General features: G+C 42.0%; 1 long non-coding RNA gene across 4 annotated transcripts in view; it reads left to right on the plus strand.

The window, feature by feature from the left end:
* Positions 1-5,749, plus strand: part of LOC135992768 (uncharacterized) — a 29,156-nt gene extending 23,407 nt beyond the window's left edge. For all 4 annotated transcript variants that reach the window (XR_010606765.1, XR_010606766.1, XR_010606767.1 and 1 more), the window contains 3 exons: positions 3,146-3,183; positions 4,410-4,479; positions 4,901-5,749. This is a non-coding gene — a long non-coding RNA (uncharacterized LOC135992768). The remainder of the gene's footprint in view (positions 1-3,145; positions 3,184-4,409; positions 4,480-4,900) is intronic.
* The last annotated feature ends 5,829 nt before the right edge of the window (positions 5,750-11,578 follow it).

Here is an 11,578-nt window from a genome sequence, read left to right on the forward strand (position 1 = left end):
TGTTCACGTATTTAGGGAAGCGGGGAGCCGAAATAGCTCTTCTGCAGCACTCGGAGCACAATCTGGAGTGAATACTTGAGCTTTTCTGCCACCAAGCGAAGCAGAGCACAAAGTGATGAGCGACTGGCCCGTCTCCTCCCCACAGGCATCATCTCCCGTGACTGATGGCGCTTTAAAATTTCATTTTCTTCGTTGCAATTTCTACTTGTTTCTTCAAATTCTTCTCTCGTTTCAAAGCTTGTCATTTGATTCACTGAAAGCATTTGGTTATGCCCCAAGCCACAGGTGTTTGCTTAGTAATAGCGTGTTACTGTTAATGGAAACAGTAAATAGATCCAGAGTCCTCTTCGTGCTGTCGAGGAGGCAGAACGTGTCTGTGACCGCAGTTACCAACCAGGGGAAAGCTCGTGAATTTATTCCACTTTGGGCTCACATCACTTTTTAACCTTTGAAAGGAGCAGGCACAGAAGAGATTTGATCTTTCTGTTTGTAAAGAGGACCCTGCCCAGTGTTTAATTGTACGTGTGCCTGTGGGAAGCCCTTGCTTGTCTTAGTCGTGCTGTGTAAAACACCTTTTTCTCTTTGATTGTTTGCTGAGCAATGGCTTGTTAGAGAAGGCCAAAAAACTTTACATTTTTGCTCAGAGATTCAATGAACTAGAGTAAATCTATGGCTTTTTCACACAGTCTTCTGTGTGCCTTTTTACAGAACATATATTTTAAATGTGTAGCCATTATAGGAAATGGTACAGAAATAAAAACAATACTAGGCTTTGCCTCCTGTATAGTAATAAAACTTGTGTGTTGTCTCCACTAACTTGTACCTGAGTAGGCTGTTAAAACACTGTTCATGCTGCAACGCAAGATAAACCTGTTCAAGGGCATCTATTACCTGAAACCTCTCCTTGTTTCCATATACTGTTCCCAGTGTGGTAGAAGTTCACAGAAGCATAGAAAAGTTGTAGGGCTGTAGCTATGTAAGAGATAAGGAACATTTGGAAAGAGCAGAAGGCACCCGAACATGCCACCCAGTTTATAATATTTCTGTTCGGTTGGCAGTTTACTCAACGGTAGCATTTATAAATGTTTTCTGTTGATCTAGTGGAGGAGAGATACTTTGTTTTCTTTACCAGCCATATGATAGCTGTGCCTTGGAGTCCCCAGCTGATGGTGTTCAGTCTGTGGGCATCTTTTTGGGCTGGCAGCCGCTATTTCGGGGGTGGAGGATGTTTGTGGTGAGCCCGCGGTGTTCGGCACAGCCCGTGGCCCTTCGCTCCTGTGCCTTTTGCTGCTCTGCGAAGCTCTGGAGGAAACGTTAAAGAAGACAGCTGAGCACAAATCAATATTTTCTTGACAGTCCTGATCCTCTTCCTTTCTTTCCAATTTACATCTGTCCTCCAGAGATCACAAATCGCAGTGTAGGAACCAGAGAGTCTTTCCATCTGCTGGATTATGGTGCGGTTTTGGGGGTGGTTTTTTCTTGTAATTCCACAGACAAAATGGATTAATCGGTATATTTTCTTCACTATTAAACCCTTTGGGATCCTCTAGATTTTCGATTTCTCCTATTGCTTGAATAGGAGCGTAGCTGTAATTCTTTTTTTCCCTGTTCTCAGTTTAATTTTTAGTCATTAAGATTCATCTAAATTAAGAAATTAGAACAAATCATGCTATTGGAAGCGCTGCATGGAAGTTTCTGTAAAACCTCACTTGCTAGAGAACTGATTGTGCGAGGAAAGCTCTCTATCGTCAAAGGTCACGTTTATTTTCTTTTGTGCTTTCAGCCTTGCTCCAAACGTGATTTCTTGTGTGGATGCTGTTCTTTAAATACAGCTTTAGCTGAAAAAGTTGCAGTCTTATTTATTACGTACATGTTGAGGTATTGCGAAGCCTCACAAAAGACAGGAGACAGCCAGAAGTTTATTAGCATTCTTTCAGAAAAAAAGTTACACACCCTTTTTAGCAAATGAATATTTGTGTAACATTTTAATTTGATTTTATAGCAGTTAGTTTTGTTTGCAGCTCTGTTTCCTAGATATTGCTTCCTGATTAACCATGAAAGTTTCAACTGTGACATTCTTAATATTTTATGTTATCTGTTTCTCAGAAAAACATAGAATTAGGAAATAATTTGAAGTATTTTAGGTTGAGCAGTTACTGTAAGACAGCCTTACTGTTAAGCTTCAAGGTTCAATATTGCCTTTGACATTTTTCCCTTTGTGTGTCTTTTTAATTTTGGAGCCTTACTGAGGTGCATTTTTAAATTACCTGGATAGCGCCGTGGCCATTGTACCCATCACACCGTCAAAGTGGCTGGACGAACGCGGGCCAGTCCTCTTCTGCCACGCAAATCATTTAATAGCTGAGGTGGAAACTTGCAGAGCTCCTTTATCGAGCAGGAGAGATCAAATCTCATTTTTATATTGCCTTTCATGTATTTTTTCCCAAAGCTGCTTTTTTGTATTGCTCAGGAGAGACCAGGCAGATTTTCTGTACTTGTGCGGTGTCACACAGGCAAATTGTGACCAGCTTTATTTCTGACTCGCTCTGGAATTAGGACAAACTGATCATGGACGGTGGAAGTCAATCCCACCAAAATAAACCTCTGAACTTTTGTGAACACTTGGATGATTTGAAATACGTACCTGGGGGATCATGAGGAGATGTCGTATTATCTACAAGGTCAATAATTGGGAGTGGTTAGACTGCACTGAGCCACGAGATAGGATGCTTCAATATAATATCATTACTAAGATACTACATGGGGAAATAATTCATTTTCTCTTTGTTTTTAGAGGTTCTGATCCTCTGAATCAAATTCCAGCTTTGGAGGGGAACCCATGTTTCCAAAAACAATCCATACAAGTTTCAGAGGACTCCTTGCAAAAAAAATAAAAAAAATAAAAAAATAAAAGAACCCTGGCTGTAAAAAGCACCACTCTCTTCTGTTCTTGTACAATAAAGCTGTGCAGCTCTGCTCTCCCAGAACAGTTTATGACATGGCAACTTCTATTCAGAGCAGAAGATTATAAAGTCCAGAGAACAGCAAATTCAAGCCCGTGTATCAAATTGAGATCATGTTGTTTGTGTTTGTGCTGAGTGACTGATTATGTTTCTAAAAAATTCTTTTTTTTTTTTTTTTTTAGCATTGCAGCATAATTTCAGGCATCTGAAACGTCTAAAGGTAATTTTAACGGGGGGATTTTGGAACACGGATGTGTTTATTTCTTATTAATGTCTCGCTGTTTTGGTACTACTGTGTATATGATAAGCCGAATTCTTCTGCGCTTCGAACTATTGGGAAGCTTTTTATGGGAGCAATGTCAAGGGAGACAAAAGGGAATCCTAATATGTTCCCAGTATGGGAAAACTTGCATGAATTTAATTTTAAAATCTGCAAGGTGGAACCTTTCATGAAGACACTTATTTATTCCTAATGAAGAGGATTAATTTCAGCAAGTGGCAGTGCTGTGTCACACTATTCCAATGCTGGGATTTTAATGATGATGTAGGAACAATAACCATAACATTCTTTTATCATTTCATGTTTTTCAAGTGTAATAAAGTGGTTTCCATGTTTTCTCAAAAGTTTGTGACATGCTGTGAATTTTATGACATTTTATTGTAATTGTTAGCGATGACCGACTTGGTTGAGTATTTCAGAATCACTCTGGGTAGAGAAACTTCTGCTTCCGAGATGCAAGTAAATTTTAAAGTAATTTTAAAGAATGCATGGTAGTTCTTGTAGTTTTATGATAATCTTCAGAAGTTGAGCTTTCTTAGTTGTGCCGTACTATTCAAAAATACTAAGTCTAATGATAAAATAATAGACTATATACACGTACGGCACTGACCTTATATTAAGCTTTTAGGCCAGAATGGACATTAATTCGTATTCAAATTTTTGCACCTGTGGAAGTTTGTACATATATTTCTTGCATTTCAGCACACAGGCCGGGTAGATATTTAGAATCTACCTCCTGTAATTTTTTTCCAAGAAAAAAGGTAGGAAAGCAAAGTCTAAATTAAATTGTTCAGTTGAAAGCGTTCATTTGCAAGTTGGATTTTGACATTTTTAAACTTGAAAACCTATCTTTTCCCCCACATAGTGCATCTAGAGGAGAAGCAAATGTATGAGTTGTGAGTATTGTCAGGAATATATTCCCAAATATACTGGGATTTTTCTTCTTGGCCTGGTTCGTTTGCTTCTTTACTAAATATAGTAGCTTTAACTTTGAGTTTCCAGGCCTCTCTTGGCAGGTTTTGATTAAAGTTGTCTCCTTCCACTCCAGTTTTTTACAGTAACTTGTCTTAATTTGAACCTAAAAAATTCAGAGCGATGATACAGGGATGGATATTATCACTTTGAGCAGGAAGTCCTGATGTGACTGGAGTTGTTGTGTTTGACAGATGACGGCGTCTCATCCATTCTCATCTCTGGGGATTTTGGCTGCAGCCACGGTCGGTGCTGCAGTCCATGGTAAGAACTTTTGCATGGTAAAGATCTGCAGTTCAGCTGCACGTTGAGCATTAAGGACCTTCTTCAAACCAATAAACTCCTAGGGAAGGTGTCTCGTGCACGTTCCCCATGCTCGTTAGGGCATAAAAACTGCAGCTTTCGAGAGCGGGGTGGAAAAATCTCCGTTTCACTGCAGAGACAGAGTGAACTGGAGGATCCACTGCGTTACTCATCTGTTTGAGAAAGCAGGGCCGCCATCTAGTATGGCAAAACTAATGGGTTTTCTGTAAAGATGAAGATGATAATTATTAATATTCTAGCGAAAGTGCGTTTGTACTGAAGTTTGTGTATTTGCGATGGGACTGCAAGGTGAGCATGGCAAATGTACCTCTGATATTTGCATGGACACACAACTTAAAAGCCATTTAATGCTCTTTTGCAGCATTTCAACTCCCTCTAGGACAGAAGTAACTAAAGGGGAAACCCTGAGGAGCCTCGTGGACGTTCTGCAGGACGTAACGCAAAACGTGCCCGCGCAGGACACAGCAGCTCTGCGTTCCGCGGTGACCACGCTCTTCATGCTACTGTTGACGCTCTTTGGTTAAAAGTCTACAGGAAATATGATAAAAAGCAAAAAAAAACCCCTAGAAAACGTCACAATGACAAGAAAGCCGCCTCCATCTCCACCACCATCAGTTTTGACGCTCTAAACCAACCCAGTTATTTCTGTATTTTATGTGTTTATGAGTCTACTTAGCTGACAACAGCACCAAAAGAGCTGGTCTTAGTATTTCAAACTGCTGCTGCAAAAAATGAAAATAAGACTCTTGAACAGTTAGTAAATGGATTTAGCGAAATCTTGGAAGAATGGTTTATAAAAAAGAATGTTAAATATCAACAATTATGTTTGAAAACCCAGAACATACCAGCAAAATGATGAAAACGTTGCACAAGCCTAAGAAGGTGGAACATCAAGCTGTAGACAAAGTCACCTTGGGAATGAGGGACACGTTATGGAGAGAGCATTAAATGAACTGCATCTTCAAGCACGTGTTGAATTGGCTGGAATCGGGGGAGCAAAAGCTCAAGCACTAGAAAAGAAATGGAGAATTTGTAAGAACAACTGTGTAATGTTTGTAACGGTTCCTCTGCTCTTCCCTCTCCATCCCTCCGGCCACTCAGTCTGGGAGAGAAACTGAAACCAGGAAAATAAGATCTTGGATTAACCTACTTGATGATTTTGTCATCAATTAAATATATATGTTGACAGTTATGTTGAGAAAAATATTCTAGCTTTTAAGAATGGTGAAAACACTATAAAAAAAGTTAAATACTAATATTTGGAATATTGTCGTTGTCTTTCTTTGGGGTTTAAACGATCGATTTTCAGTTTTGTCAGCCACCCAAGCCAGATATAACTGTATTTATCTGAGTAATTAACATTTATCATTCTTAACTGTTTTTACGCACATGTGTTATGTGACAATGATAAGTTGGACCAGAGTGAAATAAAAGAGTAATGCTCAGTGGTTTTTTCCAGATTTCACTCTTTACATGTGCAGGTAAGAGATGACGACTCCAGTCACTCACATTTTTATAATACACTCTGAGTTCTACGCTAATGGCACAATAATAAATTTGCTCCCACAATTTCTCCCCCCTTTTTTTTTTTGTGGACATATTCCAACTTAAATTTCATCATTTGAAAGTATGTTCCTACTTAAAAACAGCACCATGCGATATTTACATTTTTCTGCTGCTTGTTGCCAGCTTTTTGGAGCACTAGACTGCTGCTGTTTTCTTACTGTTTATTTGGCTTTTCTTTTGGTTCTGGTTAAATTCTTAGAAGGCTTCTGTCAAATATTGTTCTTTCTTGAAATGTAGTCTTCTGCATGGGTTAAAAGCTGAAAATGAGAGGTTTGGGGTTTTTTTTAACACAGAGATATTTTTAAACTAAATATGTTCACTTGAATGTCTTAGTTCAGTACCCATGATGTACTTCAGTGCTTTTTCTATCAAAAATGGGTTCATACCATGATACAAGTCCTGTATTCAGAGAAGTACAATGTGCACATTCTTGATAATTTAATACCAAATAAAGAAAACAATTTTATTTTATATTTAATTTAAAAATATATTTCTAAATTTCCAGTTTAGTCATTATTTCATAAATTGGGCATATTGGTTAAAAATGTTTTGCTAAAACATGTTTTTCTTCTGCCCAATGAAAATTAAAAGCTTTAAACCATTGACCTTTAATAGATGCAAATACAAGTGGTAAAAATAAATAAAAATACAATGTGGAGAGAGCAAAAGAACATCCCAGGAAGCAACAGAGTTTCGGTCCTGACTGTTGTGGGACGGAGTTTCATAAATATGGAGAGTCTCGGTAAGGGAGATGGAAACTGGAGCCAGTGGGGTGAGAATGGACCTGGTGAGGGGAAGTTTTGAGAGCAGCCGGGATGAGGAATCGGGAATCTCGTTTGTCTGCGATCGCAATGAGTTCTTCTGCTTTTCCACTTAGGACTGTGCAGAAACAAATGGGCTTTTTGATTGTGCGGAGCAGCTGCGTAAATTCTTAATTAGAAACAAATGAATTTTCAGCATGTGGTTTATTTAAATTGATGACGCCTTTGATTTTTCATTTATTATTATTGTTATTACTGATGTTGCTTGTTGGAAGTTAATAATTCCTGTCCCTTCAGTGGGTCACTGCAGCTCCGAGGCAGGAGAATAACAAATAGTGAATACTCTGAACCACGGGGTTTATATCAAGTGCAGGATTTTTGGAGAGTCACGTTCTTTCAGAACAAGTGCCTTATTTTCTCCTGCTTGTATCCATATAGGCTGATACATACGTGTGCTTTGGTGAAGAGAGGTATTTTATAGCAAACACACCACCCTTATTATGCGGGAGCACAACTTGTGGCAGAGGTTTGTGGCCGTAACGCGCTTGGACTCGCGCCCATCGACGGGAATAAATCGTTTGTAAGAATTTCTGCAGGACCCGAGGAAAGAGTCTCTTGTGAGTTCGCGGGGTTTGGATGCAGAAATGGAAACAAGCTCCGCGGTGAATAAATTGATTTTGTGCATCTGAGGAGCCACGTGCTCGCTGCTGGTTTGCAGAGTGTTTAGACGAGGACCCATAAGCCACTTTCCAAGTCCTTCAGAAATAACCAGGTAATGATGGAAATGTCGCAACCAGATGCTCCTTAATTGGTTCCGTTAAATCCTTTTTAATTTGACATGAAAAGCTTTACCAGGGCTGACTCGGTGTAAATCTTTAAAAGGGGGCATGGCTCTGGTACCATCAATTAAGGTTAAATCATCTGGATTGGAATCCACAGCGAACCGAAGAGCTTCAAAAAAACCGAGAATAAAAGCGTTATCAAATATTTGACTTCAGGTGAGTTTAAGTATTAATGTTGCAGCAGGGTGTTCTTCAAAGCATTGTAATCTTTTGCCACTTTTTGTATAATTTAAACATCTTTAACTTTTCTGCTTTGTAGAAACATTTGTATAAACCTGAGCAGACTTAGATGTTTGTAGGTGATGGTTGCATCATTTGTTAATATATGCATAAATTTGTGCCGTAGAGCAAATACGCTGAGAGTTGGTAAATACAAGATCAGCTTGATTGTTTGGAGGTTTTTCAAAGAAAATATTTTGAGGAAAATTCTTTACATTGATACATATTGTCCAGTTGTAATTTTATATTAATTGTGCTTAGTTTGAGTATGTAAATTATCCATTATAGATTATGGTTTGTGGAATCATAAAGTGATAAAGTACGTTTATCTTAGTTCTGAGAAAAGCAAAATAGCATAGCACTTCAATCGTGGTGATTTTGTGCGTATTTTTACCATGAAACAAACACTAAGTTGTCCTGGTCAGCAATTATTTAGATTTTACTTCCTCAGAAACGTTTGGATAGGACTTAATATATCTAAAAATTACTCTTCATTTAAAGGATATTAGTTTCTCAAATCTAATTCTAAATTTGTAAATATTTCATTTTTCCCGTGTCTGTACGTATTTCTTTTTTGTCTGTCTTTGGCTGGAACTCAGCACTGAGCGAATACACTGATAGATTTTCCCCATCTTCCTTTCAAAAGGTGCCACCAAAGTGCAGGTTTTAATACTATAATCAAACGTGCCCCTGGGATGAGGTTGAAGAACTTCAGGGCATTACCAAACACCCCGAAATCACGAGGCGGATCCTGTGAAAACCGGGCTCGTTTGGAAATGGAGATTTCTGATAAATACTAAAAGTCGGGCCCTTCTTAGCAAACTCCTGCTTTGGGGCATTAAAATTTGTGTTGTGGGGACGTTGCTCCATCCACGGGATGTTGCCTTGGAACGAGTGACTGAGTCGCTTCTCGCCTAAATTCTTGCTCAGCAGCATCACCGGGATGTTCCTTGTCTGCGCTAATTACGGCCTCTTCGTTAAGCGGCTTTGAGCCTCCCTCCTGCCTGCCCAGGTGTTATCTGCTTGTCCCTGGGTGTTCTGTTCATTCTCAGCACATTAAATGTGTTCGTACATTTGATTTTGGTCCTGGAGCGGCAGGCAGTTGAGGCACCATCCTGTAAAGTTCTACAGGTGTTTAATTAGACTCTAGAAAGTAGCTGTAATTAGCGATTTAAAGGGAAACAGCCTGTGCTGGGCTCCGCTTTAGGCTTTTGTAGAACTGGTCCTTGTCTTTAACTCGCACGGCTTGGGTCACCTTCATGTAACACATTCCTGTGCCAGGCAGAAATTCTGGGTTTGCGGTCATCTCCGAGAGGGGAATCTCTGCTGGCAGAGAAAACAAGGGCGTTTTTGAGAGCTTGACTCCCCCAGCTTATTTTCCTAAACTTATATGAGGAATTTAAGACAAGAACTGCAATAAAACCGACTTGTGCTGGTACCTCCCCCAGCTCCAATGGGAGTAAATAATCCACATCCCACCCTGCGCGATGTCCGGTGTCTTGTTATAATTTATTATGTTCTTTTTGTAGCAGCCTGACCACAATTTATTAAGTCATATTAGCAAATTGGAGCTCTCTTTTATTTTAGATATTTACAGTGTGGTTGTATAGGCGAAATCCGAGGATAAAGGGGTTTGTGTCTGCAGGATCCAGCACGTGCCTGAAGATGATTTATATTTTACTCTCTCCCTAGTAAATGGTTTCATGACCTTGGATTGCCACACTTTTAAAGTGAATTTATCTGGATTGTGAATTGGCAGGTTTGCAGCTCAGTTCAGAATCTGTGCTCAGCTCCTGCTGGATCCCAGGAGGGAAAACTGCAACTTTGGGTGAAATACAGTCAAGAAAAAATACGGCTGCGCTGGGAAAAAGGGAGAATAACCCCCTTGAAACTGGTTTGCAGTGTCTACAGCACCTATTTCTCAGCTGTGAGTTGGATTAAAATAGTTATACCTATTTTTGTGCACTTTCTTAAAATCTCTTTCGGGCAATAGTGTTTCAGCATCTTTTCAAACCAAAGCCTGATTGTGGGTGGAGAAATAAGCCCTTGGGTGAGGAGCGACGCAGTCGTGACCCAAGGCGATGCTTTTCTGCCTGACGAGTTTTGAATTTCCCGATATTTTTCCATCGTGATACCGACTCTGGAGGGAAAAGGTCCCTCGGGCTCTGGCGAGGAAGCGAAATTCTGCCGCTTAGTGTACAAACCGCCTCCCTGCTTGTTTTGTGCCTGGAGCAGCTGTGACACCAGCCGGAGTAAAGCAGAAATGTTTTACTACCTGGTTTCTGGTTCTGACATCCCCATGGCAACCTCCTCCCCCATTTAGTCGCAGCTTAGTGCCGCACAAGTTGGGTTTGTTCAGCGAGGAATAAAGGTGGCAGTATGGAAAAGACACTTCCCCATGTGTTCCTGGCGGCCGGTAAATAGGGATGGAAGCGCCGGCTGAACACGGGGCCTTTGGGTTTGGCAGCGAGCGCTTCCCAAGGTTACGCTGCTTAACCGTGCAAGAAATACAAAATGAAGGGAATTAAAAGAATAACATCCAGCAGCTGCGATCAGCTGTGTTTTAAATATTATGCGGCGATGGCATAACCGGGCTGCAGCGACAGACCTGGTGACAAAGCTGCATGCGATGGTGAAACAGGAGAGATGATAAATTAAACCTGGTGTGAAGCGGGACGGGGCTCAGGAGTGAGCAGAAGTTCGTGCCTTGTTTCCAGCTGTTTTGCCCAAAATTGCTCTATCCTGCCCATTCTCCCTGGGAACAGTGTGTCCCTCTGCCGAGACCCCCGGTTTACGTCCCACAGGAGCCGTTTGAGCAGGTGAAGCGAAGGGAGTCGGGGAAACACGGCACAGGCTGGTTCCCTTGTAAAAAGCCTCGTTGATTTTTCTCTTCATTTCCCAAGATAATGAGAGCCGATGGTAATTTTGGGCTCTGTTGGCAAAGCTGCTGACAGAATCGTGGGAGATGTGGAGAAGGGGAGTGGGACAGGGACACAGGGACCGAAGGGACAGGGATGCGGAGACCGAAGGGACGGGGATGCAGGGACCGAAGGGATGGGGTGCAGGGACCGAAGGGACGGGGATGCAGGGACCGAAGGGACGGGGGTGCAGGGACCGAAGGGATGGGGACACAGGGACCGAAGGGACGAGGGTGCAGGGACCGAAGGGATGGGGACACAGGGACCGAAGGGACGGGGGTGCAGGGACCGAAGGGACGGGGATGCAGGGACCGAAGGGACGAGGGTGCAGGGACCGAAGGGATGGGGACACAGGGACCGAAGGGACGGGATGCAGGGACCGAAGGGACGGGGTGCAGGGACCGAAGGGACGGGGGTGCAGGGACCGAAGGGACGGGGTGCAGGGACCGAAGGGACGGGGATGCAGGGACCGAAGGGACGGGGTGCAGGGACCGAAGGGACGGGGACGCAGGGACCGAAGGGATGGGGTGCAGGGACCGAAGGGACGGGGCTGAGGAGCAGCAGGAGAGGAGAGGAGAGGGAAGGGGAGAGACAGCCAAGTGCCTCCAGGGATCAAAGTTTCCCACCTCCCTGCTCCATTTTTGTTTGCAAAGGGAAAGCCCAGAGTATCTTGCTGCTGCCACCCCTCTGGACAGCGGAGCGGCACCTCCTGTTGCTGGGAGCTGAAGGGGTT

The sequence above is a fragment of the Caloenas nicobarica genome, chromosome 10 (genome assembly GCF_036013445.1).
Source record: "Caloenas nicobarica isolate bCalNic1 chromosome 10, bCalNic1.hap1, whole genome shotgun sequence".
Classification (NCBI taxonomy): Eukaryota; Metazoa; Chordata; class Aves; order Columbiformes; family Columbidae; genus Caloenas; species Caloenas nicobarica.